The sequence below is a fragment of the Coregonus clupeaformis genome, unplaced genomic scaffold, assembly GCF_020615455.1.
Source record: "Coregonus clupeaformis isolate EN_2021a unplaced genomic scaffold, ASM2061545v1 scaf0606, whole genome shotgun sequence".
Classification (NCBI taxonomy): domain Eukaryota; kingdom Metazoa; phylum Chordata; class Actinopteri; order Salmoniformes; family Salmonidae; genus Coregonus; species Coregonus clupeaformis.
Window position 1 is genome coordinate 152741 of NW_025534061.1, and position 16587 is coordinate 169327.

General features: G+C 46.8%; 2 long non-coding RNA genes across 2 annotated transcripts; both read right to left on the bottom strand.

Moving 5' to 3' along the window:
* Positions 1 to 522: 522 nt before the first annotated feature.
* On the bottom strand, positions 523 to 2209 carry LOC121561209. The gene is made up of 4 exons (XR_005999176.1): positions 2026 to 2209; positions 1597 to 1661; positions 1273 to 1427; positions 523 to 691 (listed from the first exon to the last, which is right to left on the bottom strand). It is a non-coding gene; the product is annotated as an uncharacterized LOC121561209 (long non-coding RNA).
* A 2913-nt stretch (positions 2210 to 5122) lies between these two features.
* Positions 5123 to 6848, bottom strand: LOC121561210. The gene is made up of 4 exons (XR_005999177.1): positions 6624 to 6848; positions 6195 to 6259; positions 5873 to 6027; positions 5123 to 5291 (listed from the first exon to the last, which is right to left on the bottom strand). It is a non-coding gene; the product is annotated as an uncharacterized LOC121561210 (long non-coding RNA).
* Positions 6849 to 16587: the final 9739 nt, after the last annotated feature.

Genomic DNA, 16587 nt, shown 5'->3' on the forward strand with positions numbered 1-16587 from the left:
GTTGTTGTGGAAGCAGCTGTGGTTGTTCTAGGAGCAGCTGTGGTTGTTGTAGGAGCAGCTGTGGTTTTTGTGGGAGCATTTGTGGTTGTTGTGGGAGCAGCTATGCTTGTTGTGGGAGCAGCTGTGGATGTTGTTGGATCAGCTGTGGTTGTTGTTACAAGAGCTTTGGTTTTTGTGAGAGCAGCCGTGGTTGTTGTGGGAGCAGCTGTGGTTGTTGTAGGAGCAGCTGTGGTTGTTGTAGGAGCAGCTGTTGTTATTGTGTGTGCAGTTGCGGTTGTTCTGGGAGCAGCTGTGGTTGGTGTTGGAACAGCTGTGTTTGATGAGAGATTAGCTTTGGTTGTTGAGAGAGCAGCTGTGGTTGTTGTGGGAGTAGCTGTGGTTGTTGTGGGAGTAGCTGTGGTTGGTGTGGGAGCAGCAGTGGTTGTTGTGGGAGTGGCTGTGGTTGTTTTTGGATCAGCTGTGGTTGTTGTTGGAACAGCTGTGGTAGTTGTGGGAGCAGCTGTGGTTGTTGTTGGAGCAGTTGTGGTTGTTGTTGGAATGGCTGGTGTTGTTGTGGGAGCGGCTGTGGTTGTTGTGGTAGCAGCTGTGGCTGTTGTTGGAGTAGCTGTGGTTGTTGTGTAATCAGCTGCGGTTGTTGAGGGAGCAGCTGTGGTTTTTGTGGCTTCTGGGGGTTGAGTTTGTACGATCACCTCTGTAATTATAAAATGGATTGTTAGGTATTCTATTCTGATTGACCGAAGGGAGTTCTATAGGATTTAATCAGGCCTAATGTTCATTAACTGCACAGTGACAAAAAATTGTGTACACCTCAAAACTATTTCTAACAGAAAATCCAGGCAACAAAGTTACACAAGTTTCATCAACAATGTTGAGGACGGAAGGTTGCTCATTTTTACTACACTAGCAAACTAGCTAGCCAGCTTTCTAGTCCTGTTATTGAGATTAAGATAAGAAGGAAATGGGTTTTCTCTTAAGAAAATTCTTTTTTTTATAACCACATTTGTTAGTTTGTTTTCTATGTCAAGTAGCAATAATATAAAACAGATTATCAACTCTGGGCTGCGTCGTTCAATGAAAATTAACTACTTCACCTCAGCTCCCTCTTTGGGACCGTATCACACCCCCCAAATTATGATTTATTTTAATAGAACTGCACAGCCTTGAATTGACCATCCCTTGCATATTCAATCTATAATTAACTGATATGTTACAACAAAGTAGTAACAGTAAATCTGTGATGAACAACTAGTGCAAATAATATTTGAGTCTTACTTGTCGCCACAACAGAGGTTGCGTTCACTGGAAGAGAGAAATTAGAGCTGTTGCTTGAAATTGCCTCTAACATCGTGGCAGCCACATCACTGGTCTCAGGGACTGAACTGATATTGTTAAATACCAGCTTAGTGATTACCACAACTGAACCTTGACTGGAAAACAACCACAATTATTATTTTAAATTATATGATTTCATCATCAGATCAGATTCATGTTTCAATTCTATGACAACTATGAACAATTAATCAAATGACTTCTACCTTAAATAGAAACCCACGAACGGCTCAATGTAAGAAAATAATGCTTAGAATTACTACTTACCTGAAACCTAGAACCTCTGTGCGATTGAAACTGGATCCATATTTATTTTTATACACATTGTCCAGCTGTAAAAATAATATGAATGTATCATATTTTATAAATTAATACGTCCTGAGACATTGAGAAGGTACTGCATTGAAAAAGATTTTACAACTCATGGTTAAAGTAATTTACACTCATTTAAAGGTTGGCTTATCATTCTGAAATATTTTCTCCATTACTTGTAAACTACTTCTAAATCAATATATCAATCAATCATTTAAATTCAGTGGTAGCAGTCATTGAGCAGACCTTAAAAAAAAGTTTTACTTTAAATTCCCTGGATTAATAGCATGATCTTTGTTTTACTGAATTGACTAGACTAAGCCTATTTTGTTAGGGAACCTAAAAGCTTGACATTAAACGGGTGGAAAATAAATGAGTATTTACCGCTGTAGCCACAGTTGTTGCTAATGCTTGGAACTCTACTGAAGACGCATTATTCAAGTCTGCTGTGAAGTTTTTCTCCAATTTGAACTCCAACTTCACCTCTGGTGGTGGAGGGGCCGGTGTTGTGGTTGTTGTGGGAGCAGCTGTTGTTGTTGTAGGAGCAACTGTGGTTATTGTGGGAGCAGCTGTGGTTGTTGTGGGAGAAGCTGTGGTTGTTGTTGGAGCATTTGTGGTTGTTGTTGGAACAGCTGTGGTTGTTGTGGGAGCAGCTGTGGTTGTTGTGGGAGCAGCTGTGGTTGTTGTTGGAACAGCTGTTGTTGTTGTTGGAACAGCTGTGGTTGTTGTGGGAGCAGCTGTGGTTGTTGTGGGAGCAGCTGTGGTTGGTGTTGGAACAGCTGTGGTTGTTGTTGGAACAGCTGTGGTTGTTGTGGGGGCAGCTGTGGTTGTTGTTGGAGAAGCTGTGTTTGTTGTTGGAGAAGCTGTGTTTGTTGTTGGAGCAGTTTTGGTTGTTGTAGCAACAGCTGTTGTTGTCGTAGCAGCAGCTGTGGTTGTTATGAGGGAAGCTGTGTTTTTTGTGGGAGCAGTTGTGGTTGTTATGGGAGCTACAGTGTTTTTTTGGGGAGTAGCTGTGTTTGTTGTAGCCCCAATTGTAGTTGTCGTTGGAGAGTCTGTGGTTGTTGTGTAATCAGCTGCGGTTGTTGAGGGAGCAGCTGTGGTTGTTGTAGGAGAATCTTTGGTTGTTGTGGGAGCAGCTGTGGTTGTTGTGGGAAAAGCTGTGGTTGTTGTGGGAGCAGCTGTGGTTGTTGTGGGAGCAGCTGTGGGAGTTGTTGGAGCAGCTGTGGTTGTTGTTGGAACAGCTGTGGTTGTTGTTGGATCAGCTGTGGTTGTTGTTGGAACAGCTGTGGTTGTTGTGGGAGCTGCTGGGGTAGTTGTAGGATCAGCTGTTGTTGTTGTGGGAGCAGTTATGGTTGTTGTTGGAGCAGTTGTGGTTGTTGTTGGAGAAGTTGTGTTTGTTGTTGGAATGGCTGTTGTTATTGTGGGAGCAGCTGTGGTTTTTGTGGGAGTAGCTGTGTTTGTTTTTGGAGAAGCTGTGGTTGTTGTTGGAGCAGCTGTGGTTTTTGTTGGAGCAGCTGTGGATGTTTTGGGAGCAGCTGTGGTTGTTGTGGGAGCAGCTGTGGGTGTTGTTGGAGAAGTTGTGGTTGTTGTTGGAACAGCTGTGGTTGTTGTGGTAGCAGCTGTTGTTGTTGTTATGGGAGCAGCTGTGGGTGTTGTGGGAGCAGCTGTGGGTGTTGTTGGAGAAGTTGTGGTTGTTGTTGGAACAGCTGTGGTTGTTGTGGTAGCAGCTGTTGTTGTTGTTATGGGAGCAGCTGTGGGTGTTGTTGGAGAAGTTGTGGTTGTTGTTGGAACAGCTGTGGTTGTTGTGGGAGCAGCTGTTGTTGTTGTTATGGGAGCAGCTGTGGTTGTTGTTGGATCAGCTGTGGTTGTTGTTCGAATAGCTGTGGTTGTTGTGGGAGCAGCTGGGCTTGTTGTGGGAGCAGCTGTGTTTGTTGTAGTATCAGCTGTGGTTGTTGTGGGAGCAGCTGTGGTTGTTGTTGGAGCAGTTGTGGTTGTTGTTGGAGCAGTAGTGGTTGTTGTTGGAATGGCTGTTGTTGTGGGAGCAGCTGTGGTTGTTGTTGGAGCAGCTGTGGTTGTTGTTGGAGCAGCTGTGGTTGTTGTGGGAGCAGCTGTGGTTGTTGTGGGAGCAGCTGTGGTTGGTGTTGGAACAGCTGTGGTTGTTGTTGGAACAGCTGTGGTTGTTGTGGGGGCAGCTGTGGTTGTTGTTGGAGAAGCTGTGTTTGTTGTTGGAGAAGCTGTGTTTGTTGTTGGAGCAGTTTTGGTTGTTGTAGCAACAGCTGTTGTTGTCGTAGCAGCAGCTGTGGTTGTTATGAGGGAAGCTGTGTTTTTTGTGGGAGCAGTTGTGGTTGTTATGGGAGCTACAGTGTTTTTTTGGGGAGTAGCTGTGTTTGTTGTAGCCCCAATTGTAGTTGTCGTTGGAGAGTCTGTGGTTGTTGTGTAATCAGCTGCGGTTGTTGAGGGAGCAGCTGTGGTTGTTGTAGGAGAATCTTTGGTTGTTGTGGGAGCAGCTGTGGTTGTTGTGGGAAAAGCTGTGGTTGTTGTGGGAGCAGCTGTGGTTGTTGTGGGAGCAGCTGTGGGAGTTGTTGGAGCAGCTGTGGTTGTTGTTGGAACAGCTGTGGTTGTTGTTGGATCAGCTGTGGTTGTTGTTGGAACAGCTGTGGTTGTTGTGGGAGCTGCTGGGGTAGTTGTAGGATCAGATGTGGTTGTTGTGGGAGCAGTTATGGTTGTTGTTGGAGCAGTTGTGGTTGTTGTTGGAGAAGTTGTGTTTGTTGTTGGAATGGCTGTTGTTATTGTGGGAGCAGCTGTGGTTTTTGTGGGAGTAGCTGTGTTTGTTTTTGGAGAAGCTGTGGTTGTTGTTGGAGCAGCTGTGGTTTTTGTTGGAGCAGCTGTGGATGTTTTGGGAGCAGCTGTGGTTGTTGTGGGAGCAGCTGTGGGTGTTGTTGGAGAAGTTGTGGTTGTTGTTGGAACAGCTGTGGTTGTTGTGGTAGCAGCTGTTGTTGTTGTTATGGGAGCAGCTGTGGGTGTTGTGGGAGCAGCTGTGGGTGTTGTTGGAGAAGTTGTGGTTGTTGTTGGAACAGCTGTGGTTGTTGTGGTAGCAGCTGTTGTTGTTGTTATGGGAGCAGCTGTGGGTGTTGTTGGAGAAGTTGTGGTTGTTGTTGGAACAGCTGTGGTTGTTGTGGGAGCAGCTGTTGTTGTTGTTATGGGAGCAGCTGTGGTTGTTGTTGGATCAGCTGTGGTTGTTGTTCGAATAGCTGTGGTTGTTGTGGGAGCAGCTGGGCTTGTTGTGGGAGCAGCTGTGTTTGTTGTAGTATCAGCTGTGGTTGTTTTGGGAGCAGCTGTGGTTGTTGTTGGAGCAGTTGTGGTTGTTGTTGGAGCAGTAGTGGTTGTTGTTGGAATGGCTGTTGTTGTGGGAGCAGCTGTGGTTGTTGTTGGAGCAGCTGTGGTTGTTGTTGGAGCAGCTGTGGTTGTTGTGGGAGCAGCTGTGGTTGTTGTGGGAGCAGCTGTGGTTGTTGTTGGAGCAGTTGTGGTTGTTGTAACCACAGCTGTTGTTGTCGTAGCAGCAGCAGTGGTTGTTATGAGGGAAGCTGTTGTTGTTGTGGGAGCAGCTGTGGTTGGTGTGGCTTCTGGGGATTGAGTTTGTACGATCATCTCTGTAATTATAAAATGGATTGTTAGGTATTCTATTCTGATTGACCGAAGGGAGTTCTATAGGATTTAATCAGGCCTAATGTTCATTAACTGCACTGTGACAAAAGATTGTGTACACCTCGGAACTAATTCTAACAGAAAATCCAGGCAACAAAGTTACACAAGTTTCATCAACAATGTTGAGGACGGAAGGTTATTCATTTTTGTGTCACTAGCAAACTAGCTAGCCAGCTTTCTAGTCCTGTTATTGAGCATAAGATAAGAAAGTAATGGGTTTTCTCTTAAGAAAAGTCTTTTTTTTACAACCATATTTGTTCGTTTGTTTTCTATGTCAAGTAGCAATAATATAAAACAGATTATCAACTCTGGGCTGCGTCGTTCAATGAAAATTAACTACTTCACCTCAGCTACCTCTTTGGGACCGTATCACACCCCCCAAGTTATGATTTATTTTAATAGAACTGCACAACCTTGAATTGACCATCCCTTGCATATACAATCTATAATTAACTGATATGTTTTAACAAAGTAGTAACAGTAAATATGTGATTTACAACTAGTGCAAATAATATTTGAGTCTTACTTGTCGCTACAACAGAGGCTGTGTTCACTGGGAGAGAGAAATTAGAGCTGTTGCTTGATATTGCCTCTAACATCGTGGCAGCCACATCACTGGTCTCAGGGACTGAACTGATATCATTAAATACCAGCTTAGTGATTACCACAACTGAACCTTGACTGGAAAACAACCACAATAATTATTTTAAATTATGATTTCATCATCAGATCAGATTCATGTTTCAATTCTATGACAACTATGAACAATTAATCAAATGACTTCTACCTTAAATAGAAACCCACGAACGGCTCAATGTAGGAAAATAATGCTTAGAATTACTACTTACCTGAAACCTAGAACCTCTGTGCGATTGAAACTGGATCCATATTTATTTTTATACACATTGTCCAGCTGTAAAAATAATATGAATGTATCATATTTTATAAATTAATACGTCCTGAGACATTGAGAAGGTACTGCATTGAAAAATACTTTACAATTCATGGTTAAAGTAATTTACACTAATTTAAAGGTTGGCTTATCATTATGAAATATTTTCTTCATTACTTGTAAACTACTTCTAAATCAATATATCAATCAATCATTTCAATTCAGTGGTAGCAGTCATTGAGCAGACCTGAAAAAAAAGTTTGAGCAGTAATTCTCTAAATTAATAGCATGATATTTGTTTTACTGAATTGACTAGACTAAGCCTATTTTGTTAGGGAATCTAAAAGTATGATATTAAACGGGTGGAAAATAAAACAGTATTTACCGCTGTAGCCACAGTGCTTGCTAATGCTTGGAACTCTGGTGAAGACGCATTATTCAAGTCCGCTGTGAAGTTTTTCTCCAATTTGAACTTCAACATAACCTCTGGTATTGCAGGGGCCGGTGTTGTAGTAGTGGTTGATGAACCAGCTGTAACTGTGGTCAGAGCAGCTGTGGTTGTTGTTGGAGTAGCTGTGGTTGTTGTGGGAGCAGCTGTGGTTGTTGTTGGAGCAGCTTTGGTTGTTGTGGGAGCACTTGTGGTTGTTGTGGGAGCCGCTGTGGTTGTTGTAGGAGAAGCTGTAGTTGTTGTGGGAGCAGATCTGGTTGTTGTGGGACCATCTGTGGTTGTTGTGGGAGCATCTGTGGTTGTTGTTGGAGCAAGTGTGGTTGTTGTTGGAACAGCTGTTGTAGTTGTGGGATCAGCTGTGGTTGTTGTGGGAGCAGCTGTGGTTGTTGTAGGAGCAGCTCTTGTTGTTGTAGGAGCAGCTGTGGTTGTTGTGGGATCAGATGTGGTTGTTAAGGGAGCAGATGTGGTTGTTGTTGGATCAGCTGTGGTTGTTGTGGGAGCAGCTGGGATTGTTGTAGGAGCAGTTGTGGATGTTGTGGGAGCAGCTGGGGTTGTTGTGGGAGCAGCTGTGGTTGTTGTAGGATCAGCTGTGGTTGTTGTGGGAGCAGTTGTGGTTGTTGTTGGAGCAGTTGTGGTTGTTGTTGTAATGGCTGTTGTTGTTGTGGGAGCAGCTGTGGTTGTTGTGGGAGCAGATGTGGTTGTTGTAGGAGAAGCTGTGGTTGTTGTGGGGGAAGATCTGGTTGTTGTGGGAACATCTGTGGTTGTTGTGGGAGCATCTGTGGTTGTTGTTGGAGAAGATGTGGTTGTTGTGGGAGCAGCTGTGGTTGTTGTGGGATCAGCTATGGTTGTTAAAGGATCAGCTGTTGTTTTTGGAACAGCTGTGGTTGTAGTGGGAGTAGCTGTAGTTGCTGAGGGAGCAGCTGTGGTTGTTGTGGGAGTAGCTGAGGTTGTTGTGGGAGCAGCTGCGGTTGTTGTGGTAGCAGCTGTGGTTGCTGTGGGAGTAGATGTGGTTGTTGTGGGAACAGCTGTGGTTGTTGTGGGAGCAGCTGTGGTTGTTGTTGGATCAGCTGTGGTTGTTGTTGGAACAGCTGTGATAGTTGTGGGATAAGCTGTGGTTGTTGTGGGAGCAGCTGTGGTTGTTGTGGGACCATCTTTGGTTGTTGTTGGAGCAGCTGTGGTTGTTGTTGGAATGGCTGTTGTTGTTGTGGGAGCAGCTGTGGTTGTTGTGGGAGCAGCTGTGGTTGTTGTAGGAGAAGCTGTGGTTGTTGTGGGGGCAGATCTGGTTGTTGTGGGAACATCTGTGGTTGTTGTGGGAGCATCTGTGGTGGTTGTTAGAGCAGATGTGGTTGTTGTGGGAGCAGCTGTGGTTGTTGTGGGATCAGCTGTGGTTGTTATAGGATCAGCTGTTGTTTTTGGAACAGCTGTGGTTGTAGTGGGAGTAGCTGTAGTTGCTGAGGGAGCAGCTGTGGTTGTTGTGGGAGTAGCTGAGGTTGTTGTGGGAGCAGCTGCGGTTGTTGTGGGAGCAGCTGTGGTTGCTGTGGGAGTATATGTGGTTGTTGTGGGAGCAGCTGTGGTTGTTGTGGGAGCAGCTGTGGTTGTTGTTGGACCATCTTTGGTTGTTGTGGGACCATCTGTGGTTGTTGTGGGATCAGCTATGGTTGTTGTGGGATCAGCTATGGTTGTTGTTGGATCAGCTGTGGTTGTTGTTGGAACAGCTGTGGTAAATGTGGGATCAGCTGTGGTTGTTGTGGGATCAGCTATGGTTGTTGTGGGATCAGCTATGGTTGTTGTTGGATCAGCTGTGGTTGTTGTTGGAACAGCTGTGGTAAATGTGGGATCAGCTGTGGTTGTTGTGGGATCAGCTGTGGTTGTTGTGGGAACATCTGTGGTTGTTGTGGGATCAGCTGTGGTTGTTGTGGGACCATCTGTGGTTGTTGTAGGAGAATATTTGGTTGTTGTGGGAGCAGCTGTGGTTGTTGTGGGAGAAGCTGTGATTGTTGTGGGAGCAGCTGTGGTTGTTGTGGGATCAGCTGTGGTTGTTAAAGGATCAGCTGTTGTTTTTGGAACAGCTGTGGTTGTAGTGGGAGTAGCTGTAGTTGCTGAGGGAGCAGCTGTGGTTGTTGTGGGAGTAGCTGAGGTTGTTGTGGGAGCAGCTGTGGTTGCTGTGGGAGTAGATGTGGTTGTTGTGGGAACAGCTGTGGTTGTTGTGGGAGCAGCTGTGGTTGTTGTTGGATCAGCTGTGGTTGTTGTTGGAACAGCTGTGGTAGTTGTGGGATAATCTGTGGTTGTTGTGGGAGCAGCTGTGGTTGTTGTGGGATCAGCTATGGTTGTTGTTGGAACAGCTGTGGTAGTTTTGGGATCAGCTGTGGTTGTTGTGGGAGCAGCTGTGGTTGTTGTGGGTTCAGCTGTGGTTGTTGTTTGAACAGCTGTGGTAGTTGTGGGAGCAGCTGTGGTTGTTGTAGGAGCAGCTGTGTTTGTTGTGGGATCAGCTGTTGTTTTTAAGGGATCAGCTGTGGTTGTTGTAGGGATCAGCTGTGGTTGTTGTGGGATCAGCTGTGGTTGTTGTGGGAGCAGCTGTGGTTGTTGTGGGATCAGCTGTGGTTGTTATAGGATCAGCTGTTGTTTTTGGAACAGCTGTGTTTGTAGTGGGAGTAGCTGTATTTGCTGAGGGAGCAGCTGTGGTTGTTGTGGGAGTAGCTGTAGTTGCTGAGGGAACAGCTGTGGTTGTAGTGGGAGTAGCTGTAGTTGCTGAGGGAGCAGCTGTGGTTGTTGTGGGAGTAGCTGAGGTCGTTGTGGGAGCAGCTGCGGTTGTTGTGGTAGCAGCTGTGGTTGTTGTTGGATCAGCTGTGGTTGTTGTTGGAACAGCTGTGGTAGTTGTGGGATAAGCTGTGGTTGTTGTGGGAGCAGCTGTGGTTGTTGTGGGACCATCTTTGGTTGTTGTTGGAGCAGCTGTGGTTGTTGTAGGAGAAGCTGTGGTTGTTGTGGGGGCAGATCTGGTTGTTGTGGGAACATCTGTGGTTGTTGTGGGAGCATCTGTGGTGGTTGTTAGAGCAGATGTGGTTGTTGTGGGAGCAGCTGTGGTTGTTGTGGGATCAGCTGTGGTTGTTATAGGATCAGCTGTTGTTTTTGGAACAGCTGTGGTTGTAGTGGGAGTAGCTGTAGTTGCTGAGGGAGCAGCTGTGGTTGTTGTGGGAGTAGCTGAGGTTGTTGTGGGAGCAGCTGCGGTTGTTGTGGGAGCAGCTGTGGTTGCTGTGGGAGTATATGTGGTTGTTGTGGGAACAGCTGTGGTTGTTGTGGGAGCAGCTGTGGTTGTTGTGGGACCATCTTTGGTTGTTGTGGGACCATCTGTGGTTGTTATGGGATCAGCTATGGTTGTTGTGGGATCAGCTATGGTTGTTGTTGGATCAGCTGTGGTTGTTGTTGGAACAGCTGTGGTAAATGTGGGATCAGCTGTGGTTGTTGTGGGATCAGCTGTGGTTGTTGTGGGAGCAGCTGAGGTGGTTGTGGGATCAGCTGTGGTTGTTGTGGGAACAGCTGTGGTTGTTGTGGGATCAGCTGTGGTTGTTGTGGGACCATCTGTGGTTGTTGTAGGAGAATATTTGGTTGTTGTGGGAGAAGCTGTGGTTGTTGTGGGAGAAGCTGTGATTGTTGTGGGAGCAGCTGTGGTTGTTGTGGGTTCAGCTGTGGTTGTTGTTGGATCAGCTGTGGTTGTTGTTGGAACAGCTGTGGTAAATGTGGGATCAGCTGTGGTTGTTGTGGGATCAGCTATGGTTGTTGTGGGATCAGCTATGGTTGTTGTTGGATCAGCTGTGGTTGTTGTTGGAACAGCTGTGGTAAATGTGGGATCAGCTGTGGTTGTTGTGGGATCAGCTGTGGTTGTTGTGGGAACATCTGTGGTTGTTGTGGGATCAGCTGTGGTTGTTGTGGGACCATCTGTGGTTGTTGTAGGAGAATATTTGGTTGTTGTGGGAGCAGCTGTGGTTGTTGTGGGAGAAGCTGTGATTGTTGTGGGAGCAGCTGTGGTTGTTGTGGGATCAGCTGTGGTTGTTAAAGGATCAGCTGTTGTTTTTGGAACAGCTGTGGTTGTAGTGGGAGTAGCTGTAGTTGCTGAGGGAGCAGCTGTGGTTGTTGTGGGAGTAGCTGAGGTTGTTGTGGGAGCAGCTGTGGTTGCTGTGGGAGTAGATGTGGTTGTTGTGGGAACAGCTGTGGTTGTTGTGGGAGCAGCTGTGGTTGTTGTTGGATCAGCTGTGGTTGTTGTTGGAACAGCTGTGGTAGTTGTGGGATAATCTGTGGTTGTTGTGGGAGCAGCTGTGGTTGTTGTGGGATCAGCTATGGTTGTTGTTGGAACAGCTGTGGTAGTTTTGGGATCAGCTGTGGTTGTTGTGGGAGCAGCTGTGGTTGTTGTGGGTTCAGCTGTGGTTGTTGTTTGAACAGCTGTGGTAGTTGTGGGAGCAGCTGTGGTTGTTGTAGGAGCAGCTGTGTTTGTTGTGGGATCAGCTGTTGTTTTTAAGGGATCAGCTGTGGTTGTTGTGGGATCAGCTGTGGTTGTTGTGGGATCAGCTGTGGTTGTTGTGGGAGCAGCTGTGGTTGTTGTGGGATCAGCTGTGGTTGTTATAGGATCAGCTGTTGTTTTTGGAACAGCTGTGTTTGTAGTGGGAGTAGCTGTATTTGCTGAGGGAGCAGCTGTGGTTGTTGTGGGAGTAGCTGTAGTTGCTGAGGGAACAGCTGTGGTTGTAGTGGGAGTAGCTGTAGTTGCTGAGGGAGCAGCTGTGGTTGTTGTGGGAGTAGCTGAGGTCGTTGTGGGAGCAGCTGCGGTTGTTGTGGTAGCAGCTGTGGTTGCTGTGGGAGTAGATGTGGTTGTTGTGGGAACAGCTGTGGTTGTTGTGGGAGCAGCTGTGGTTGTTGTTGGATCAGCTGTGGTTGTTGTTGGAACAGCTGTGGTAGTTGTGGGATAAGCTGTGGTTGTTGTGGGAGCAGCTGTGGTTGTTGTGGGACCATCTTTGGTTGTTGTTGGAGCAGCTGTGGTTGTTGTAGGAGAAGCTGTGGTTGTTGTGGGGGCAGATCTGGTTGTTGTGGGAACATCTGTGGTTGTTGTGGGAGCATCTGTGGTGGTTGTTAGAGCAGATGTGGTTGTTGTGGGAGCAGCTGTGGTTGTTGTGGGATCAGCTGTGGTTGTTATAGGATCAGCTGTTGTTTTTGGAACAGCTGTGGTTGTAGTGGGAGTAGCTGTAGTTGCTGAGGGAGCAGCTGTGGTTGTTGTGGGAGTAGCTGAGGTTGTTGTGGGAGCAGCTGCGGTTGTTGTGGGAGCAGCTGTGGTTGCTGTGGGAGTATATGTGGTTGTTGTGGGAACAGCTGTGGTTGTTGTGGGAGCAGCTGTGGTTGTTGTGGGACCATCTTTGGTTGTTGTGGGACCATCTGTGGTTGTTGTGGGATCAGCTATGGTTGTTGTGGGATCAGCTATGGTTGTTGTTGGATCAGCTGTGGTTGTTGTTGGAACAGCTGTGGTAAATGTGGGATCAGCTGTGGTTGTTGTGGGATCAGCTGTGGTTGTTGTGGGAGCAGCTGAGGTGGTTGTGGGATCAGCTGTGGTTGTTGTGGGAACAGCTGTGGTTGTTGTGGGATCAGCTGTGGTTGTTGTGGGACCATCTGTGGTTGTTGTAGGAGAATATTTGGTTGTTGTGGGAGAAGCTGTGATTGTTGTGGGAGCAGCTGTGGTTGTTGTGGGATCAGCTGTGGTTGTTAAAGGATCAGCTGTTGTTTTTGGAACAGCTGTGGTTGTAGTGGGAGTAGCTGTAGTTGCTGAGGGAGCAGCTGTGGTTGTTGTGGGAGTAGCTGAGGTTGTTGTGGGAGCAGCTGTGGTTGTTGTGGGAGTAGATGTGGTTGCTGTGGGAGTAGATGTGGTTGTTGTGGGAACAGCTGTGGTTGTTGTGGGAGCAGCTGTGGTTGTTGTTGGATCAGCTGTGGTTGTTGTTGGAACAGCTGTGGTAAATGTGGGATCAGCTGTGGTTGTTGTGGGATCAGCTGTGGTTGTTGTGGGAGCAGCTGTGGTTGTTGTGGGAACAGCTGTGGTTGTTGTGGGATCAGCTGTGGTTGTTGTGGGAGCAGTGAGGGATCTGGTTGTTGTGGGAACAGCTGTGGTTGTTGTGGGAGCATCTGTGGTGGTTGTTGGAGCAGAGCTGTGGTTGTTGTGGGAGCAGCTGTGGTTGTTGTGGGATCAGCTGTGGTTGTTAAAGGATCAGCTGTTGTTTTTGGAACAGCTGTGGTTGTAGTGGGAGTAGCTGTAGTTGCTGAGGGAGCAGCTGTGGTTGTTGTGGGAGTAGCTGAGGTTGTTGTGGGAGCAGCTGTGGTTGCTGTGGGAGTAGATGTGGTTGTTGTGGGAACAGCTGTGGTTGTTGTGGGAGCAGCTGTGGTTGTTGTTGGAGCAGCTGTGGTTGTTGTTGGAACAGCTGTGGTAGTTGTGGGACAATCTGTGGTTGTTGTGGGAGCAGCTGTGGTTGTTGTGGGATCAGCTATGGTTGTTGTTGGAACAGCTGTGGTAGTTTTGGGATCAGCTGTGGTTGTTGTGGGAGCAGCTGTGGTTGTTGTGGGATCAGCTGTGGTTGTTGTGGGAGCAGCTGTGGTTGTTGTGGGAGCAGCTGTGTTTGTTGTGGTATCAGCTGTTGTTTTTAAGGGATCAGCTGTGGTTGTTGTGGGAGCAGCTGTGGTTGTTGTGGGATCAGCTGTGGTTGTTGTGGGAGCAGCTGTGGTTGTTGTGGGAGCAGCTGTGGTTGTTGTGGTAGCAGCTGCGGTTGTTGTGGGAGCAGCTGTGATTGCTGTTGGAGTAGATGTGGTTGTTGTGGGAACAGTTGTGGTTGTTGTGGGAGCAGCTGTGGTTGTTGTTGGATCAGCTGTGGTTGTTAAAGGATCATCTGTTGTTTTTGGAACAGCTGTGGTTGTAGTGGGAGTAGCTGTAGTTGCTGAGGGAGCAGCTGTGGTTGTTGTGGGAGTAGCTGAGGTTGTTGTGGGAGCAGCTGTGGTTGCTGTGGGAGTAGATGTGGTTGTTGTGGGAACAGCTGTGGTTGTTGTGGGAGCAGCTGTGGTTGTTGTTGGATCAGCTGTGGTTGTTGTTGGAACAGCTGTGGTAGTTGTGGGATAATCTGTGGTTGTTGTGGGAGCAGCTGTGGTTGTTGTGGGATCAGCTATGGTTGTTGTTGGAACAGCTGTGGTAGTTTTGGGATCAGCTGTGGTTGTTGTGGGAGCAGCTGTGGTTGTTGTGGGTTCAGCTGTGGTTGTTGTTTGAACAGCTGTGGTAGTTGTGGGAGCAGCTGTGGTTGTTGTAGGAGCAGCTGTGTTTGTTGTGGTATCAGCTGTTGTTTTTAAGGGATCAGCTGTGGTTGTTGTGGGATCAGCTGTGGTTGTTGTGGGATCAGCTGTGGTTGTTGTGGGAGCAGCTGTGGTTGTTGTGGGATCAGCTGTGGTTGTTATAGGATCAGCTGTTGTTTTTGGAACAGCTGTGTTTGTAGTGGGAGTAGCTGTATTTGCTGAGGGAGCAGCTGTGGTTGTTGTGGGAGTAGCTGAGGTTGTTGTGGTAGCAGCTGCGGTTGTTGTGGGAGCAGCTGTGATTGCTGTTGGAGTAGATGTGGTTGTTGTGGGAACAGTTGTGGTTGTTGTGGGAGCAGCTGTGGTTGTTGTTGGATCAGCTGTGGTTGTTGTTGGAACAGCTGTGGTAGTTGTGGGATCAGCTGTGGTTGTTGTGGGAGCAGCTGTGGTTGTTGTGGGTTCAGCTGTGGTTGTTGTGGGACCATCTGTGGTTGTTGTTGGATCAGCTGTGGTTGTTGTTGGAACAGCTGTGGTAATTGTGGGATCAGCTGTGGTTGTTGTGGGAGCAGCTGTAGTTGTTGTAGGAGCAGCTGTGTTTGTTGTTGGATCAGATGTGGTTGTTAAGGGATCAGCTGTGGTTGTTGTGGGATCAGCTGTGGTTGTTAAGGTATCAGCTGTGGTTGTTGTGGGATCAGCTGTGGTTGTTGTGGGACCATCTGTGGTTGTTGTAGGATCAGCTATGGTTGTTGTTGGATCAGCTGTGGTTGTTGTTGGAATAGCTGTGGTAGTTGTGGGATCAGCTGTGGTAGTTGTGGGATCAGCTGTGGTTGTTGTGGGAGCAGCTGTGGTTGTTGTAGGAGCAGCTGTGTTTGTTGTGGGATCAGATGTGGCTGTTAAGGGATCAGCTGTGGTTGTTAAGGGATCAGCTGTGGTTGTTGTAGGATCAGCTGTGGTTGTTGTTGGAGGGGCCAGTGTTGTGGTAGTGGTCGTAGAACCAGTTGTTGCAGTGTCAGGTGCTGTTGAGGAAAAGGTTAAGAACTTACTTGGTTGAGTTATCATACAAACATGAATAATTGTACTGGTATTAGTTGGTGGAGCAGTTAAGTTGTTACCTTGTGACAGGATTGTTGTGTTTGTACCTTGATTTTGAGTTGTCACATTTGAAGGTAATGAAGTAATGAAGTTATTGACTGGTTGTGGAAAAGGTGTTGCTTTCATTGTCGATGTAGAATTGGTATATGGTGTCATTGCAATGATATGTGTATTTGGAGGTAGAGGTCTGTGCGGGACTGATTTCTTCATCTCGCTCCCGCCCACACCAGCAGCTTTTCATACCACACCCCGCCAGCACCCGCTGGCTTTCTGTCCGACTACCCCCCCCACACACACATTTTCTGAAATTGCATTTTTGTCCCTCCCCCCAGTTTTATCATTTCACTGTGATACAAAAACAGGCATCGGTGTGCTTTAGGACACTGATGTCAGCCGGCTGGATTTAAGACCAAGTGGACACCACATAGCATGCAGAAACACTGTGTGAAAGCAAAGCTTCACAGGACAGATGAAGAGAGGCAACTGCTGGGAGACGGAAGTGCAGTTTGGCAAATACTCCTATCTAAGTGTAGAGGGAAGCAGTGTGGTGAGGAGGGTTGGTGTCAAGTGCAAAAGGATGGATACGTGCTCTAGTAGCTCAGAGATGGAACCTGATGAGAGTATGGATGTATTACCTGCTGTAAGGACCGCCGAGTTCAAGCTTCTTCCTGAGGATGAAAAGGATGATTCTGGCCAAGTGGGAATGTATCCTTGCATTTTGGCTGATCCATATGTGTTGTCAGATTGGGTGGAGAAGAGGTTGGGGACTATTGAGTTGGTGAGTGTAACTCGGAGTGGATTAGTGATGATTTATTGTGTTTCTTCAGTCCAGGCGCTCCCAATCACGCAACAAGAAATGTGACTTGCTTTGCTCTCCAGAGCAGGGCGCCGTTGAAAGGAGTGATAACGGGGGTGGCATTAAGGGTTGAGGAGGAACAGTTGAAATGGAAAATTCCCGGTGTCTGTGACGCCCGCCGTTTGTTGCAACGCAGATCTGGTGGAGAGCGTGGGGAAACGGAGAAGACTTTGTCTGTCCTGATGAGTTTTGATGTAGCGTCTTTGCTCGACAAGGTCAAGTTAGGAAGTGTAAGTTATCCTGTTAGAGCTTTTGTTCCAAAAATGCATGTTGCAGAAGTGTATATATATATATTTTAATTTTTTTATTTCACCTTTATTTAACCAGGTAAGCAAGTTGAGAACAAGTTCTCATTTACAACTGCGACCTGGCCAAGATAAAGCAAAGCAGTGCGATAAAAACAACACAGAGTTACATATGGGGTAAAAAAACATAAAGTCAAAAAATACAACAGAAAATATATATATAGTGTGTGCAAATGTAGCAAGTTATGGAGGTAAGGCAATAAATAGGCTATAGTGCAAAATAATTACAATTAGTATTAACACTGGAATGCTAGATGTGCAAGAGATTATGTGCAAATAGAGATACTGGGGTGCAAAAGAGCAAAATAAATAACAATATAGGGATGAGGTAGTTGGGTGGGCTAATTTC